We start from the raw sequence: 13,804 nt of genomic DNA, 5'->3' as shown, positions 1-13,804 counted from the left end.
ATTACAAATCATACAAGAAGAAATCACGTTGTGCCGTATCAATTTATCTTCCATTCTTAAGAATTCTTCAGTCACACCTACCTTTTACCCACTCTTTTACCTACTCGACAGACATTCCTCTTGTATCAAAGACCCCGCTATCAAATCTACTTAGCTTATTTTTACCTTCCCTTCATATACACACTATCTATACAGTGAAATATCACCTCTCTCTCTCTCTCTCTCTCACTTTTTTTTTTCTTTTTACAAATCATGTAATTACAATATCACAATCATACCAACGGTAGCGTGGCCGAGTGGTCTAAGGCGCTGGTTTTAGGCACCAGTCTCTTCGGAGGCGTGGGTTCGAATCCCACCGCTGCCAAGACATTTGATTATGCATGGGCACGGATGAAACTACTCATTAATGCCCAGAACAAAGTGCCCTTTCCCCTTATGAGGTGGAGGTTGTCCCTTCTATTTTAGCTCCTTGTGAATAAAGGGTCACCCATCTCTCCCTTTAACTACTCGAGTGCTGTTTATTTCAGCAAACTACAACACATCCTCAGAAAAGCCTGATAACCGAAGCTGGTTTACCCCCACTGATTCATTACATGGCGACCCTCCAGCCTCATCCACTCGAGAAGTTGTAGACCAAACAAGAAGGAATCAATTTGTGCCACGTCAGTTTATCATCCCTTCTCAAGCACTCTTCAGTCACGCCTATCTCTTGCCCACTCCTTTCCCTGCTCGACAGACATTCCCCTTATATAACAGTCCCTTTATCTCATCCACCTAACCCATTTTCGCGCTTCCTTTCATATACACATATATATGTTAGTCACACTATACAGTAAAACATTTCCTCTTGATTTTTTACACAATATCAGTACAATATCACAAAAGTATCAACGGTAGCGTGGCCGAGCGGTCTAAGGCGCTGGTTTAAGGCACCAGTCTCTTCGGAGGCGTGGGTTCGAATCCCACCGCTGCCAAGTATGTTATTTCTTACGAGGGGGGTTGGCCTTGCCAAAACATACATGCACTCTTCACCGAAACGCCAAATCCCTAGGCAAATGGTAGGGGGAGGCAGAGGGTGTCCTTTCTATTTCAACTTCTTGTTATTAAATGGTCACTCTTGTCTCCATTTAGCCACTCGGAGGGTGTGTACTTCATCAAGGGACAACGCCTACGCATAAATGCCTGACAACCGAAGCTGGTTTACCCCCACTGATTCATTACATGGCGACTCTCCCACCTCATCCACTCTAGAAATTACAAATCATACAAGAAGAAATCACGTTGTGCCGTATCAATTTATCTTCCATTCTTAAGAATTCTTCAGTCACACCTACCTTTTACCCACTCTTTTACCTACTCGACAGACATTCCTCTTGTATCAAAGACCCCGCTATCAAATCCACTTAACTTATTTTTACCTTCCCTTCATACACACACTATCTATACAGTGGAATATCACCCCTCCCTCTCTCTCTCTCTCTCTTCTTTTTTCTTTTTACAAATCATGTAATTACAATATTACAATTATACCAACGGTAGCGTGGCCGAGTGGTCTAAGGCGCTGGTTTTAGGCACCAGTCTCTTCGGAGGCGTGGGTTCGAATCCCACCGCTGCCAAGTTATTTGATTACGCATGGGCACGGATGAAACTACTCATTAATGCCCAGAACAAAGTGCTCTTTCTCCTTATGAGGTGGAGGATGTCCATTCTATTTTAGCTCCTTGTGAATAAAGGGTCACCCATCTCTCCCTTTAACTACTCGAGTGCTGTTTATTTCAGCAAAGCACAATACATCTTCAGAAAAGCCTGATAACCGAAGCTGGTTTACCCCCACTGATTCATTACATGGCGACCCTCCCGCCTCATCCACTCGAGAAGTTGTAGACCAAAAAAGAAGGAATCACTTTGTGCCATGTCAGTTTATCATCCGTTCTCAAGCACTCTTCAGTCACGCCTATCTCTTGCCCACTCCTTTCCCTGCTCGACAGACATTCCCCTTATATAACAGTCCCTTTATCCTATCCACCTAACCCATTTTCGCCCTTCCTTTCATATACACATATATATGTTAGAGTCACACTATGCAGTAAATCATTTTCTCTTAATTTTTTACACAATATCAGTACAATATCACAAAAGTATCGATGGTAGCGTGGCCGAGCGGTCTAAGGCGCTGGTTTAAGGCACCAGTCTCTTCGGAGGCGTGGGTTCGAATCCCACCGCTGCCAAGTATTATATTTCTTACGAGGGGGGTTGGCCTTGCCAAAACATACATGCACTCTTCACCGAAACGCCAATTCCCTAAGCAAATGGTAGGGGGAGGAGGAGGGTGTCCTTTCTATTTCAACTCCTTGTTATTAAATGGTCACCCTTGTCTCCATTTAACCACTCGGAGGGTGTGTACTTCATCAAGGGACAACGCCTCCGCAGAAATGCCTGACAACCGAAGCTGGTTTACCCCCACTGATTCATCACATGGCGACTCTCCCGCCTCATCCACTCTAGAAATTACAAATCATACAAGAAGAAATCACGTTGTGCCGTATGAATTTATCTTCCATTCTTAAGAACTCTTCAGTCACACCTACCTTTTACCCACTCTTTTACCTACTCGACAGACATTCCTCTTGTATCAAAGACCCCGCTATCAAATCCACTTAACTTATTTTTACCTTCCCTTCATATACACACTATCTATACAGTGAAATATCACCCCTCCCTCCTTCTCTCTCTCTCTCTCTCTCTTTCTCTCTCTCTCTCTCTCTCTCTCTCTCTCTCTTCTTTTTTCTTTTTACAAATCATCTAATTACAATATCACCATGATACCAACGGTAGCGTGGCCGAGTGGTCTAAGGCGCTGGTTTTAGGCACCAGTCTCTTCGGAGGCGTGGGTTCGAATCCCACCGCTGCCAAAATATTTGATTACGCATGGGCACGGATGAAACTACTCATTAATGCCCAGAACAAAGTGCCCTTTCTCCTTATTAGGTGGAGGTTGTCCCTTCTATTTTAGCTCCTTGTGAATAAAGGGTCACCCATCTCTCCCTTTAACTACTCGAGTGCTGTTTATTTCAGCAAAGCACAACACGTCCTCAGAAAAGCTTGATAACCGAAGCTGGTTTACCCCCACTGATTCATTACATGGCGACCCTCCCGCCTCATCCACTCGAGAAGTTGTAGACCAAAAAAGAAGGAATCACTTTTTGCCATGTCAATTTATCATCCGTTCTCAAGCACTCTTCAGTCACGCCTATCTCATGCCCACTCCTTTCCCTGCTCGACAGACATTCCCCTTATATCACAGTCCCTTTATCTCATCCACCTAACCCATTTTCGCCCTTCCTTTCATATACACATATATATGTTAGTCATACTATGCAGTAAATTATTTCCTCTTAATTTTTTACACAATATCAGTACAATATCACTATAATATCAGCGGTAGCGTGGCCGAGCGGTCTAAGGCGCTGGTTTAAGGCACCAGTCTCTTCGGAGGCGTGGGTTCGAATCCCACCGCTGCCAAGTATTTTATTTTTTACGAGGGTGGTTGGCCTTGCCAAAACATACGTGCACCCTTCACCGAAACGCCAATTCCCTAAGCAAATGGTAGGGGGAGGGGGGGGGGCGAACCTGTCCTTTCTATTTTAACTCCTTGTTATTAAAGGGTCACCCTTGTCTCCATTTAACCACTCGGGTGGTGTGTATTTCATCAAGGGGCAACACCTCTGCAGAAAAAAAAACTGACAACCGAAGCTGGTTTACCCCCACTGATTCATTACATGGCGACTCTCCCGCCTCATCCACTCTAGAAATTACAAATCATACAAGAAGAAATCACTTTGTGCCGCATCAATTTATCTTCCATTCTTAAGAATTCTTCAGTCACACCTACCTTTCCCCCACTCTTTTACCTACTCGACAGACATTCCTCTTGTATCAAAGACCCCTCTATCAAATCTACTTAACTTATTTTTACCTTCCCTTCATATACACACTATACACACTGAATTACATTGCACTGCCTGTGCAGGAAGTTTATTCCATTCATTAACTACACGGTTTGCGAAGTTGTTTCTACCCACTTCCAAATGAAATGAAGGTTCAATCTTGTCCCCAGCTCACTGCTCAGGTCAGAAGCAATGCAGCAAGACATAGCACCTAAACAGAAGGCCCCTAGAGCAGAAGCCGTTGTACTACCACCTATCTCTTGCCCACTCCTTTACCTGCTCGACAGACATTCCCCTCCTACACAAGGCCGCCTTCAACCCACCCATCCTATTTTCGGTTTTAAAATCATCTATATACATGTATATGTGGGCCATATTGTTTATACAGCAAAGTCTTACCCTTATTTCTTAAAAAAAAAAAAAAAAAAAAAAAAAAAATCTCCACTTCTTATCGGTAGCGTGGCCGAGCGGTCTAAGGCGCTGGTTTAAGGCACCAGTCTCTTCGGAGGCGTTGGTTCGAATCCCACCGCTGCCATGATATTTAATTTCTTACGAGGAGGGTTGGCCTTGCCAAAACATACATGTACCGTTCACCGAAACGCCATTTCCCTAAGCAAATGGGGGGGGGGGAGGTTGTCCGTTCTATTTTAATTCCTTGTGAATAAAGGGTCATCCAACTCTCCCTTTAACTACTCGGGTGATGTTTATTTCAGTAAAGCACAACACATCCTCAGAAAAACCTGATAACAGAAGCTGGTTTACCCCCACTGATTCATTACATGGCGACCTCCCGCCTCATCCACTCGAGAAGTTGTAGACCAAACAAGAAAAAATCACTTTGTGCCGTGTCAGTTTATCATCCATTCTCAAGCACTCTTCAGTCACGCACATCTCTTACCCACTCCTTTCCCTACTCGACAGACATTCCTCTTGTATTTGCCAAAGACCCCTTTATCCTATCCTCCTAACCCATTTTCGCCCTTCCTTTCATATACACATATATATGTTAGAGTCACACTATGTAGTAAAACATTTTCTCTTATTTTTATACACAATATCAGTACAATATCACGGTACTGCCAACGGTAGCGTGGCCGAGCGGTCTAAGGCGCTGGTTTAAGGCACCAGTCTCTTCGGAGGCGTGGGTTCGAATCCCACCGCTGCCAAGATATTTGACTACGTTGGGCACGGAAGAAATGACTTACTAATGTCCATAGTAAGGCCCCCTTTCCCCTCATGCGGTGGAGAGTAGCATAGCCAAGATATAGATCCACCCTTCACACGACCCGCCTCCATTTATTTTTCCGTCTAACTTAGCTCCTTGTAAATGAAGGGCCAGTCTTCTCCCTAGCTCACTACTCAGGTCAGAAGCAATGCAAGAAGACACAGTACCTAAACAGGACAGCCCTAATGCAGAAGCCGTTGTATCCACATCACTTTATCAAGTGGCGACCTTCCTCTCTTATCCTCTCTTGAATTTAGAGAAAAAATATATCCTTCGGGTTGGATTATCTCATCACTTATTCTCAACCACCCTCCACCCATCCTTAGATTTGCTTTGCCTCCTCATTTCTTTTTCCGACAGACCCTTCTACCAAAGGCCGACTGTACAATGTCAACCTATCCCATTCTCAGTCTTTCCTCATATGCGCACATATATATTTTCTTTTTAAAATATAAACACAAGATCCTTACATTTATGGCAGTAACGTGGCCAGGCGGTCTAACGCGCTGGTTTAAAGTGTCATTAATTCGGAGGCATGGGTTCGAATCCCATGATGGTTTATTCCTTATTAGGAGGGTTGGCCTGGCCAAGGCATAGATCTATTCAACGTCCTTTTGTTGTCCCTTTCTATTTTAGCTCTTTATGAATGATCACTCCTATCTCCAATTTACTGCTCGAGTGCTGTGCAATTCAGCAAGGCACAACACCTCCGCGGAAAATCCTAACAACCGAGGCTGGTTTATCCCCACTGATTCATTACAAGGCGACTCTCCCGCCTCATCCACTCGAGAAGTTGTAGACCAAACAAGAAGAAACCACTTTGTGCCGTGTCAGTTTATCATTCATTCTCAAGAACTCTTCAGTCCCGCCTATATCTTGCCCACTCTTTTACCTACTCAACAGACATTCCTCTTGTATCAAAGATTCCTCTATCCCATCCACTTAATCCATTTTTGACCTTCCTTTCATATACACATATACATGTTGGAGTCACACTATGTAGTAAAACATTTCCCCAATATACAGTATAATACCAATATACAGCGGTAGCGTGGCCGAGCGGTCTAAGGCGCTGGTTTAAGGCACCAGTCTCTTCGGAGGCGTGGGTTCGAATCCCACCGCTGCCAAGATATTTGATTACGTTGGGTACGGATGAAACTACTAACTAATGTCCATAGTAAGGCGCCTTTTCCCCTTACGAGGGGGAGGGTAGCCAAACCATGGCCAAGGCATAGATCTATCCAACGTCTTTTTGTTTTCCCTTCCATTTTAGCTTTTTATGAATGAAGGGTCACTCCTGTCTCCAATTTACTGCTCGAGTGCTGTGCAATTCAGCAAGGCACAACACCTCTGCAGAAAATCCTAAAAACCGAAGCTGGTTTACCCCCACTGATTCATTACATGGCGACCCTCACGCCTCATCCACTCGAGAAGTTGTAGACCAAACAAGAAGAAACTACTTTGTGCCGTGTCAGTTTATCATTCATTTTCAAAAACTCTTCAGTCCTGCCTATATCTTGCCCACTCTTTTACCTACTCGACAGACATTCCTCTTGTATCAAAGACTTCTCTATCCCATCCACTTAATCCATTTTTTACCTTCCTTTCATATACACATATACATGTTGGAGGCACATTATGTAGTAAACATTTTCCCTTCTTTTTTTTTTTACACAATATCAGTACAATATCACATTGATATCAACGGTAGCGTGGCCGAGCGGTCTAAGGCGCTGGTTTAAGGCACCAGTCTCTTCGGAGGCGTGGGTTCGAATCCCACCGCTGCCAAGATATTTGACTATGTGTGGGTACGGATGAAACTACTAACTAATGTCCACAGCAAAGCGCCCTTTCCCCTTACGAGGGGGAGGGTAGCCTAGCCAAGGTATACATCCACCCTTCACCCGACCCACTTCCATTTCTTTTTCAGTCTAATTTAGTTCCTTGTAAATGAAAGGCCATTCTTCTCCCCCAGCTTACTACTCAGGTCAGAAGCAATGCAAGAAGACACAGCATCTAAATAGGACAGCTCTAAAGCAGAAGCCGTTGTATTCACATCACTTTATCAAATGGCGATCTTCCTCTCTTATTCTCTCTTGAATTTAGAGAGAAAAAATATATCCTTCGAGTTGGATTATCTCATCACCTATTCTCAGCCACTCTCCACCCATACTTAGATTTGCTTTGCCTTTCCATTTTCTTGCCCGAGAGACCCTTCTACCAAAAGCCGCATGTACAATATCAACCTATCTCATTCTCAGTCTTCCCTCATATGTGCACATATCTATCTTCTTTTTGAAATATAAACACAATTTCCTTACATTTATGGCAGTAACGTGGCCAGGCGGTCTAAGACGATGGTTTAAGGTATCAGTCTCTTCGGAGGCGTGGGTTCGAATCCCATGATATTTCATTTCTTACTAGGAGGGTTGGCCTGGCCAAGGCATAGATCTATCCAACGTCTTTTTGTTTTCCCTTCCATTTTAGCTTTTAATGAATGAAGGGTCACTCCTGTCTCCAATTTACTGCTCGGGTGCTGTGCAATTCAGCAAGGCACAACACCTCCGCAGAAAATCCTAAAACCGAGGCTGGTTTACCCCCACTGATTCATTACATGGCGACCCTCCCGCCTCATCCACTCGAGAAGTTGTAGACCAAACAATAAAGAAACTACTTTGTGCCGTGTCAGTTTATCATTCATTTTCAAAAACTCTTCAGTCCCGTCTATATCTTGCCCACTCTTTTACCTACTCGACAGACATTCCTCTTGTATCAAAGACTTCTCTATCCCATCCACTTAATCCATTTTTTACCTTCCTTTCATATACACATATACATGTAGGAGTCACATTATGTAGTAAAACATTTCCCCTTATATTTCTTTTACACAATATCAGTACAATATCACTTTGATATCAACGGTAGCGTGGCCGAGCGGTCTAAGGCGCTGGTTTAAGGCACCAGTCTCTTCGGAGGCGTGGGTTCGAATCCCACCGCTGCCAAGATATTTGATTACGCGTGGGCACGGATGAAACTACTAACTAATGTCCACAGCAAAGCGCCCTTTCCCCTTACGAGGGGGAGGGTAGCCTAGCCATGGTATACATCCACCTTTCACAAGACCCACTTCCATTTCTTTTTCAGTCTAATTTAGCTCCTTGTAAATGAAAGGCCAGTCTTCTCCCCATCTCACTACTCAGGTCAGAAGCAATGCAAGAAGACACAGCACCTAAATAGGACAGCCCTAAAACAGAAGCCGTTGTATTCACATCACTTTATCAAATGGCGACCTTCCTCTCTTATTCTCTCTTGAATTTAGAGAGAAAAAATATGTCCTTGAAGTTGGATTATCTCATCACCTATTCTCATTCATACTTGGATTTGTTTTGCCTTTTCATTTTCTTGCCCGAGAGACCCTTCTACCAAAAGCCGGATGTACAATATCAACCTATCTCATTCTCAGTCTTCCCTCATATGTGCACATATCTATCTTCTTTTTGAAATATAAACACAAGATCCTTACATTTATGACAGTAACGTGGCCAGGCGGTCTAAGACGATGGTTTAAGGTATCAGTCTCTTCGGAGGCGTGGGTTCGAATCCCATGATATTTCATTTCTTACTAGGAGGGTTGGCCTGGCCAAGGCATAGATCTATTCAACGTCTTTTTGTTGTCCCTTCCATTTTAGCTTTTTATGAATGAAGGGTCACTCCTGTCTCCAATTTACTGCTCAAGTGCTGTGCAATTCAGCAAGGCACTACACCTCTTCAGAAAATCCTAAAAACCGTGGCTGATTTACCCCCACTGATTCATTACATGGCGACCCTCCCGCCTCATCCAACCGAGAAGTTGTAGACCAAACAAGAAGAAACTACTTTGTGCCGTGTCAGTTTATCCTTCATTTTCAAAAACTCTTCAGTCCCGCCTATATCTTGCCCACTCTTTTACCTACTCGACAGACATTCCTCATGTATCAAAGACTTCTCTATCCCATCCACTTAATCCATTTTTTAACTTCTTTTCATATACACATATACATGTTGGAGTCACATTATGTAGAAAAACATTTTCCCTTATTTGTTTTACACAATATCAGTACGATATCACAATTATATCAACGGTAGCGTGGCCGAGCGGTCTAAGGCGCTGGTTTAAGGCACCAGTCTCTTCGGAGGCGTGGGTTCGAATCCCACCGCTGCCAAGATATTTGATTACGCGTGGGCACGGATGAAACTACTAACTAATGTCCACAGCAAAGCGCCCTTTCCCCTTACGAGGGGGAGGGTAGCCTAGCCAAGGTATACATCCACCCTTCACAAGACCCACTTCCATTTCTTTTTCAGTCTAATTTAGCTCCTTGTAAATGAAAGGCCAGTCTTCTCCCCATCTCACTACTCAGGTCAGAAGCAATGCAAGAAGACACAGCACCTTAATAGGATAGCCCTAAAGCAGAAGCCGTTGTATTCACATCACTTTATCAAATGGCGACCTTCCTCTCTTATTCTCTCTTCAATTTAGAGAGAAAAAATATGTCCTTCGAGTTGGATTATCTCATCACCTATTCTCATTCATACTTGGATTTGTTTTGCCTTTTCATTTTCTTGCCCGACAGACCCTTCTACCAAAGCCCGCCTGTACAATATCAACCTATCTCATTCTCAGTCTCCCCTCATATGTACACATATATATATTTTCTTTTTTAAATATAAACACAAGATTCTTACATTTATGGCAGTAACGTGGCTAGGCGGTCTAAGGTGCTGGTTTAAGGTATCAGTCTCTTCGGAGGCGTGGGTTCGAATCCCATGATATTTCATTTCTTTCTAGGAGGGTTGGCCTGGCCGAGGCATAGATCTATCCATCGTCTTTTTGTTGTCCTTTCTATTTTAGCTCTTTATCAATGAGAGATCATTCCTGTCTCCAATTTACTGCTCGGGTGCTGAGCAATTCAGCAAGGCACAACACCTCCGCAGAAAAGTCCGACAACTGAGGTTGGTTTATCCCCACTGATTCATTACATGGTGACCCTCCCACCTCATCCACTCGAGAAGTTGTAAACCAAACGAGAAGAAACCACTTTGTGCCGTATCAGTTTATCATCCATTCTCAAGCACTCTTCAGTCACACATATCTCTTACCCACTCCTTTCCCTGCTCGACAGACATTCCCCTTGCATTACAGTCCCCTTCATCCCATCCACCTAATTTATTTTCGACCTTCCTTTTATATACAGATATATATGTTAGAGTCACACTATTTACGCAGTAAAACATTTCCTCTTATTCTTTTACACAATATCAGTACAATATCACAATAATACCAACGGTAGCGTGGCCGAGCGGTCTAAGGCGCTGGTTTAAGGCACCAGTCTCTTCGGAGGCGTGGGTTCGAATCCCACCGCTGCCAAGATATTTGATTACGTTGGGTACGGATGAAACTACTAACTAATGTCCATAGTAAGGCGCCCTTTCCCCTTACGAGGGGAAGGGTAGCCTAGCCAAGGTATACATCCACCCTTCACAAGACCCACTTCCATTTCTTTTTCAGTCTAATTTAGCTCCTTGTAAATGAAAGGTCAGTCTTCTCCCCCAGCTCACTACTCAGGTCAGAAGCAATGCAAGAAGACACAGCACCTAAATAGGACAGCCCTAAAGCAGAAGCCGTTGTATCCACATCACTTTATCAACTGGCGACCTTCCTCTCTTATTCTCTCTTGAATTTAGAGAGAAAAAAATATATCATCCGAGTTGGATTATCTCGTCACCTATTCTCAGCCACTCTCCACCCATACCTAGATTTGTTTTGCCTTTTCATTTTCTTGCCCGACAGACCCTTCTACCAAAAGCCGCCTGTACAATATCAACCTATCTCATTCTCAGTCTTCCCTCATATGTACACATATGTATTTTCTTTTTGAAAAATAAACACAATATCCCCACATTTATGGCAGTAACGTGGCCAGGCGGTCTAAGACGCTGGTATAAGGTATCAGTCTCTTCGGAGGTATGGGTTCGAATCCCATGATATGTCATTTCTTACTAGGAGGGTTGGCCTGACCAAGGCATAGATCTATCCATCGTCTTTTTGTTGTCCCTTCCATTTTAGCTTTTTATGAATGAAGGGTCACTCCTGTCTCCAATTTACTGCTCGAGTGCTGAGCAATTCAGCAAAGCACAACACCTCTACAGAAAATCCTAAAAACCGAGGCTGGTTTACCCCCACTGATTCATTACATGGCGACCCTCCCGCCTCATCCACTCGAGAAGTTGTAGACCACAAAAAAAAAAAAAAAAAAAAAAAAAAATTACTTTGTGCCGTGTCAGTTTATCATTCATTTTTAAAAACTCTTCAGTCCCGCCTATATCTTGCCCACTCCTTTACCTACTCGACAGACATTCCTCTTGTATCAAAGACTCCTCTATCCTAGCCACTTAATCCATTTTTTACCTTCCTTTCATATACACATATACATGTTGGAGTCACATTATGTAGAAAAACATTTCCCCTTATTTTTTTTTTTACAACATATCAGTACAATATTACAATAATACCAACGGTAGCGTGGCCGAGCGGTCTAAGGCGCTGGTTTAAGGCACCAGTCTCTTCGGAGGCGTGGGTTCGAATCCCACCGCTGCCAAGATATTTGGCCACGCGTGGGCACGGATGAAACTACTAACTAATGTCCACAGCAAATCGCCCTTTCCCCTTACGAGGTGGAGGGTAGCCAAGCCAAGGTATACATCCACCCTTCACAAGACCCACTTCCATTTCTTTTTCAGTCTAATTTAGCTCCTTGTAAATGAAAGGCCAGTCTTCTCCCCAGCTCACTACTCAGGTCAGAAGCAATGCAAGAAGACACAGCACCTAAATAGGACAGCCCTAAAACAGAAGCCGTTGTATTCACATCACTTTATCAAATGGCGACCTTCCTCTCTTATCCTTGCTTGAATTTAGAGAGAAAAAATATGTCCTTCGACTTGGATTATCTCATCACCTATTCTCATTCATACTTGGATTTGTTTTGCCCTTTTCATTTTCTTGCCCGACAGACCCTTCTACCAAAGGCAGCCTGTACAATATCAACCTATCTCATTCTCAGTCTTCCCTCATATGTACACATATGTATTTTCTTTCTGAAATATAAACACAATATCCTTACATTTATGGCAGTAACGTGGCCAGGCGGTCTAAGGTGCTGGTTTAAGGTATCAGTCTCTTCGGAGGCGTGGGTTCGAATCCCATGATATTTCATTTCTTACTAGGAGGGTTGGCCTGGCCAAGGCATAGATCTATCCATCGTCTTTTTGTTGTCCCTTCTATTTTAATTTACTGCTCGGGTGCTGAGCAATTCAGCAAGGGACAACACCTCCGCAGAAAAGTCCGACAACCGACGCTGGTTTATCCCCACTGATTCATTACATGGCGACCCTCCCACCTCATCCACTTGAGAAGTTGTAGACCAAACAAGAAGAAACCACTTTGTGCCGTATCAGTTTATCATCCTTTCTCAAGCACTCTTCAGCCACACTTATCTCTTACCCACTCCTCTCCCTGCTCGACAGACATTCCCCTTATATCACAGTCCCTTTATCCCATCCACCTAACCCATTTTCGCCCTTCCTTTCATATACACATATATATGTTGGAGTCACACTATCTATGCAGTAAAACATTTCCTCTGATTCTTTTTTACACAATATCAGTACAATATCACGATAATACCAACGGTAGCGTGGCCGAGCGGTCTAAGGCGCTGGTTTAAGGCACCAGTCTCTTCGGAGGCGTGGGTTCGAATCCCACCGCTGCCAAGGTATTTGATTACGCGTGGACACGGATGAAACTACTAACTAGTGTCCATAGCAAAGCGCCCTTTCCCCTTACGAGGTGGAGGGTAGCCAAGCCATGGTATACATCCGCTCTTCACCCGACCCACTTCCATTTCTTTTTCAGTCAGAAAAGTCCGACAACCGAGGCTGGTTTATCCCCACTGATTCATTACATGGCGACTCTACCACCTCATCCACTCGAGAAGTTGTAGTCCAAACAAGGAGAAACCACTTTATGCCGTATCTGTTTATCATCCATTCTCAAGCACTCTTCAGCCACACTTATCTCTTGCCCACTCCTTTACCTGCTCGACAGACATTACCCTTGTATCAAACCCCCTTAATCCTATCTATTTAATCCATTTTGGACCTCCTCATATATGCACTGACATATGTGGGGTCACATTATTCATGCAATATTTTTTCCTCTGTTTCTTTATAGAATACGAGTACAATATCACTCAAAGTCAGCGGTAGCGTGGCCGAGCGGTCTAAGGCGCTGGTTTAAGGCACCAGTCTCTTCGGAGGCGTGGGTTCGAATCCCACCGCTGCCAAGGCTTTTCAAGGTTCTGTGTGGGCACGGGAGTGCCAGAGCAGACGCCAACAACAAAAAACTAGAGTGTGGTCAGCAAGCTCGCTCAACGCGACCCGCCTCCGTGTCCGGGGTCCTGCTTTCTCCTCTACTGACGTTGCTCCCCGTCCACCACCTTCTCCAGTGATAATTATCAGCGTTTAGTAACCCCATTCCTTTACTATAATCACACAATTTTCTTTATTTAGCCAGTAGTAATTATCATTACCTAAA

The 13,804-nt window shown here is 43.8% G+C and overlaps 16 non-coding genes across 16 annotated transcripts; all 16 read left to right on the top strand.

Annotated features, from left to right (window-relative positions):
• Positions 1 to 282: 282 nt before the first annotated feature.
• Positions 283 to 364, top strand: TRNAL-UAG (transfer RNA leucine (anticodon UAG)). The gene has a single exon. It is a non-coding gene; the product is annotated as a tRNA-Leu (tRNA).
• A 528-nt stretch (positions 365 to 892) lies between these two features.
• On the top strand, positions 893 to 974 carry TRNAL-AAG (transfer RNA leucine (anticodon AAG)). The gene has a single exon. It is a non-coding gene; the product is annotated as a tRNA-Leu (tRNA).
• A 560-nt stretch (positions 975 to 1,534) lies between these two features.
• Positions 1,535 to 1,616, top strand: TRNAL-UAG (transfer RNA leucine (anticodon UAG)). Its single transcript has one exon. It is a non-coding gene; the product is annotated as a tRNA-Leu (tRNA).
• Positions 1,617 to 2,146: 530 nt separating this feature from the next.
• TRNAL-AAG (transfer RNA leucine (anticodon AAG)) lies at positions 2,147 to 2,228 on the top strand. The gene has a single exon. It is a non-coding gene; the product is annotated as a tRNA-Leu (tRNA).
• Positions 2,229 to 2,830: 602 nt separating this feature from the next.
• Positions 2,831 to 2,912, top strand: TRNAL-UAG (transfer RNA leucine (anticodon UAG)). Its single transcript has one exon. It is a non-coding gene; the product is annotated as a tRNA-Leu (tRNA).
• A 528-nt stretch (positions 2,913 to 3,440) lies between these two features.
• Positions 3,441 to 3,522, top strand: TRNAL-AAG (transfer RNA leucine (anticodon AAG)). The gene has a single exon. It is a non-coding gene; the product is annotated as a tRNA-Leu (tRNA).
• An 878-nt stretch (positions 3,523 to 4,400) lies between these two features.
• TRNAL-AAG (transfer RNA leucine (anticodon AAG)) lies at positions 4,401 to 4,482 on the top strand. Its single transcript has one exon. It is a non-coding gene; the product is annotated as a tRNA-Leu (tRNA).
• Positions 4,483 to 5,031: 549 nt separating this feature from the next.
• TRNAL-AAG (transfer RNA leucine (anticodon AAG)) lies at positions 5,032 to 5,113 on the top strand. Its single transcript has one exon. It is a non-coding gene; the product is annotated as a tRNA-Leu (tRNA).
• Positions 5,114 to 6,217: 1,104 nt separating this feature from the next.
• Positions 6,218 to 6,299, top strand: TRNAL-AAG (transfer RNA leucine (anticodon AAG)). The gene has a single exon. It is a non-coding gene; the product is annotated as a tRNA-Leu (tRNA).
• Positions 6,300 to 6,878: 579 nt separating this feature from the next.
• Positions 6,879 to 6,960, top strand: TRNAL-AAG (transfer RNA leucine (anticodon AAG)). Its single transcript has one exon. It is a non-coding gene; the product is annotated as a tRNA-Leu (tRNA).
• Positions 6,961 to 8,092: 1,132 nt separating this feature from the next.
• TRNAL-AAG (transfer RNA leucine (anticodon AAG)) lies at positions 8,093 to 8,174 on the top strand. The gene has a single exon. It is a non-coding gene; the product is annotated as a tRNA-Leu (tRNA).
• A 1,118-nt stretch (positions 8,175 to 9,292) lies between these two features.
• On the top strand, positions 9,293 to 9,374 carry TRNAL-AAG (transfer RNA leucine (anticodon AAG)). The gene has a single exon. It is a non-coding gene; the product is annotated as a tRNA-Leu (tRNA).
• A 1,123-nt stretch (positions 9,375 to 10,497) lies between these two features.
• TRNAL-AAG (transfer RNA leucine (anticodon AAG)) lies at positions 10,498 to 10,579 on the top strand. The gene has a single exon. It is a non-coding gene; the product is annotated as a tRNA-Leu (tRNA).
• Positions 10,580 to 11,728: 1,149 nt separating this feature from the next.
• On the top strand, positions 11,729 to 11,810 carry TRNAL-AAG (transfer RNA leucine (anticodon AAG)). The gene has a single exon. It is a non-coding gene; the product is annotated as a tRNA-Leu (tRNA).
• A 1,089-nt stretch (positions 11,811 to 12,899) lies between these two features.
• On the top strand, positions 12,900 to 12,981 carry TRNAL-AAG (transfer RNA leucine (anticodon AAG)). The gene has a single exon. It is a non-coding gene; the product is annotated as a tRNA-Leu (tRNA).
• A 490-nt stretch (positions 12,982 to 13,471) lies between these two features.
• TRNAL-AAG (transfer RNA leucine (anticodon AAG)) lies at positions 13,472 to 13,553 on the top strand. The gene has a single exon. It is a non-coding gene; the product is annotated as a tRNA-Leu (tRNA).
• Positions 13,554 to 13,804: the final 251 nt, after the last annotated feature.

This window comes from Oratosquilla oratoria, chromosome 35 (genome assembly GCF_046742065.1).
Source record: "Oratosquilla oratoria isolate Oo_2021 chromosome 35, ASM4674206v1, whole genome shotgun sequence".
NCBI classification, from domain to species: domain Eukaryota; kingdom Metazoa; phylum Arthropoda; class Malacostraca; order Stomatopoda; family Squillidae; genus Oratosquilla; species Oratosquilla oratoria.
This window is presented reverse-complemented; position numbering and strand designations above follow the sequence as displayed.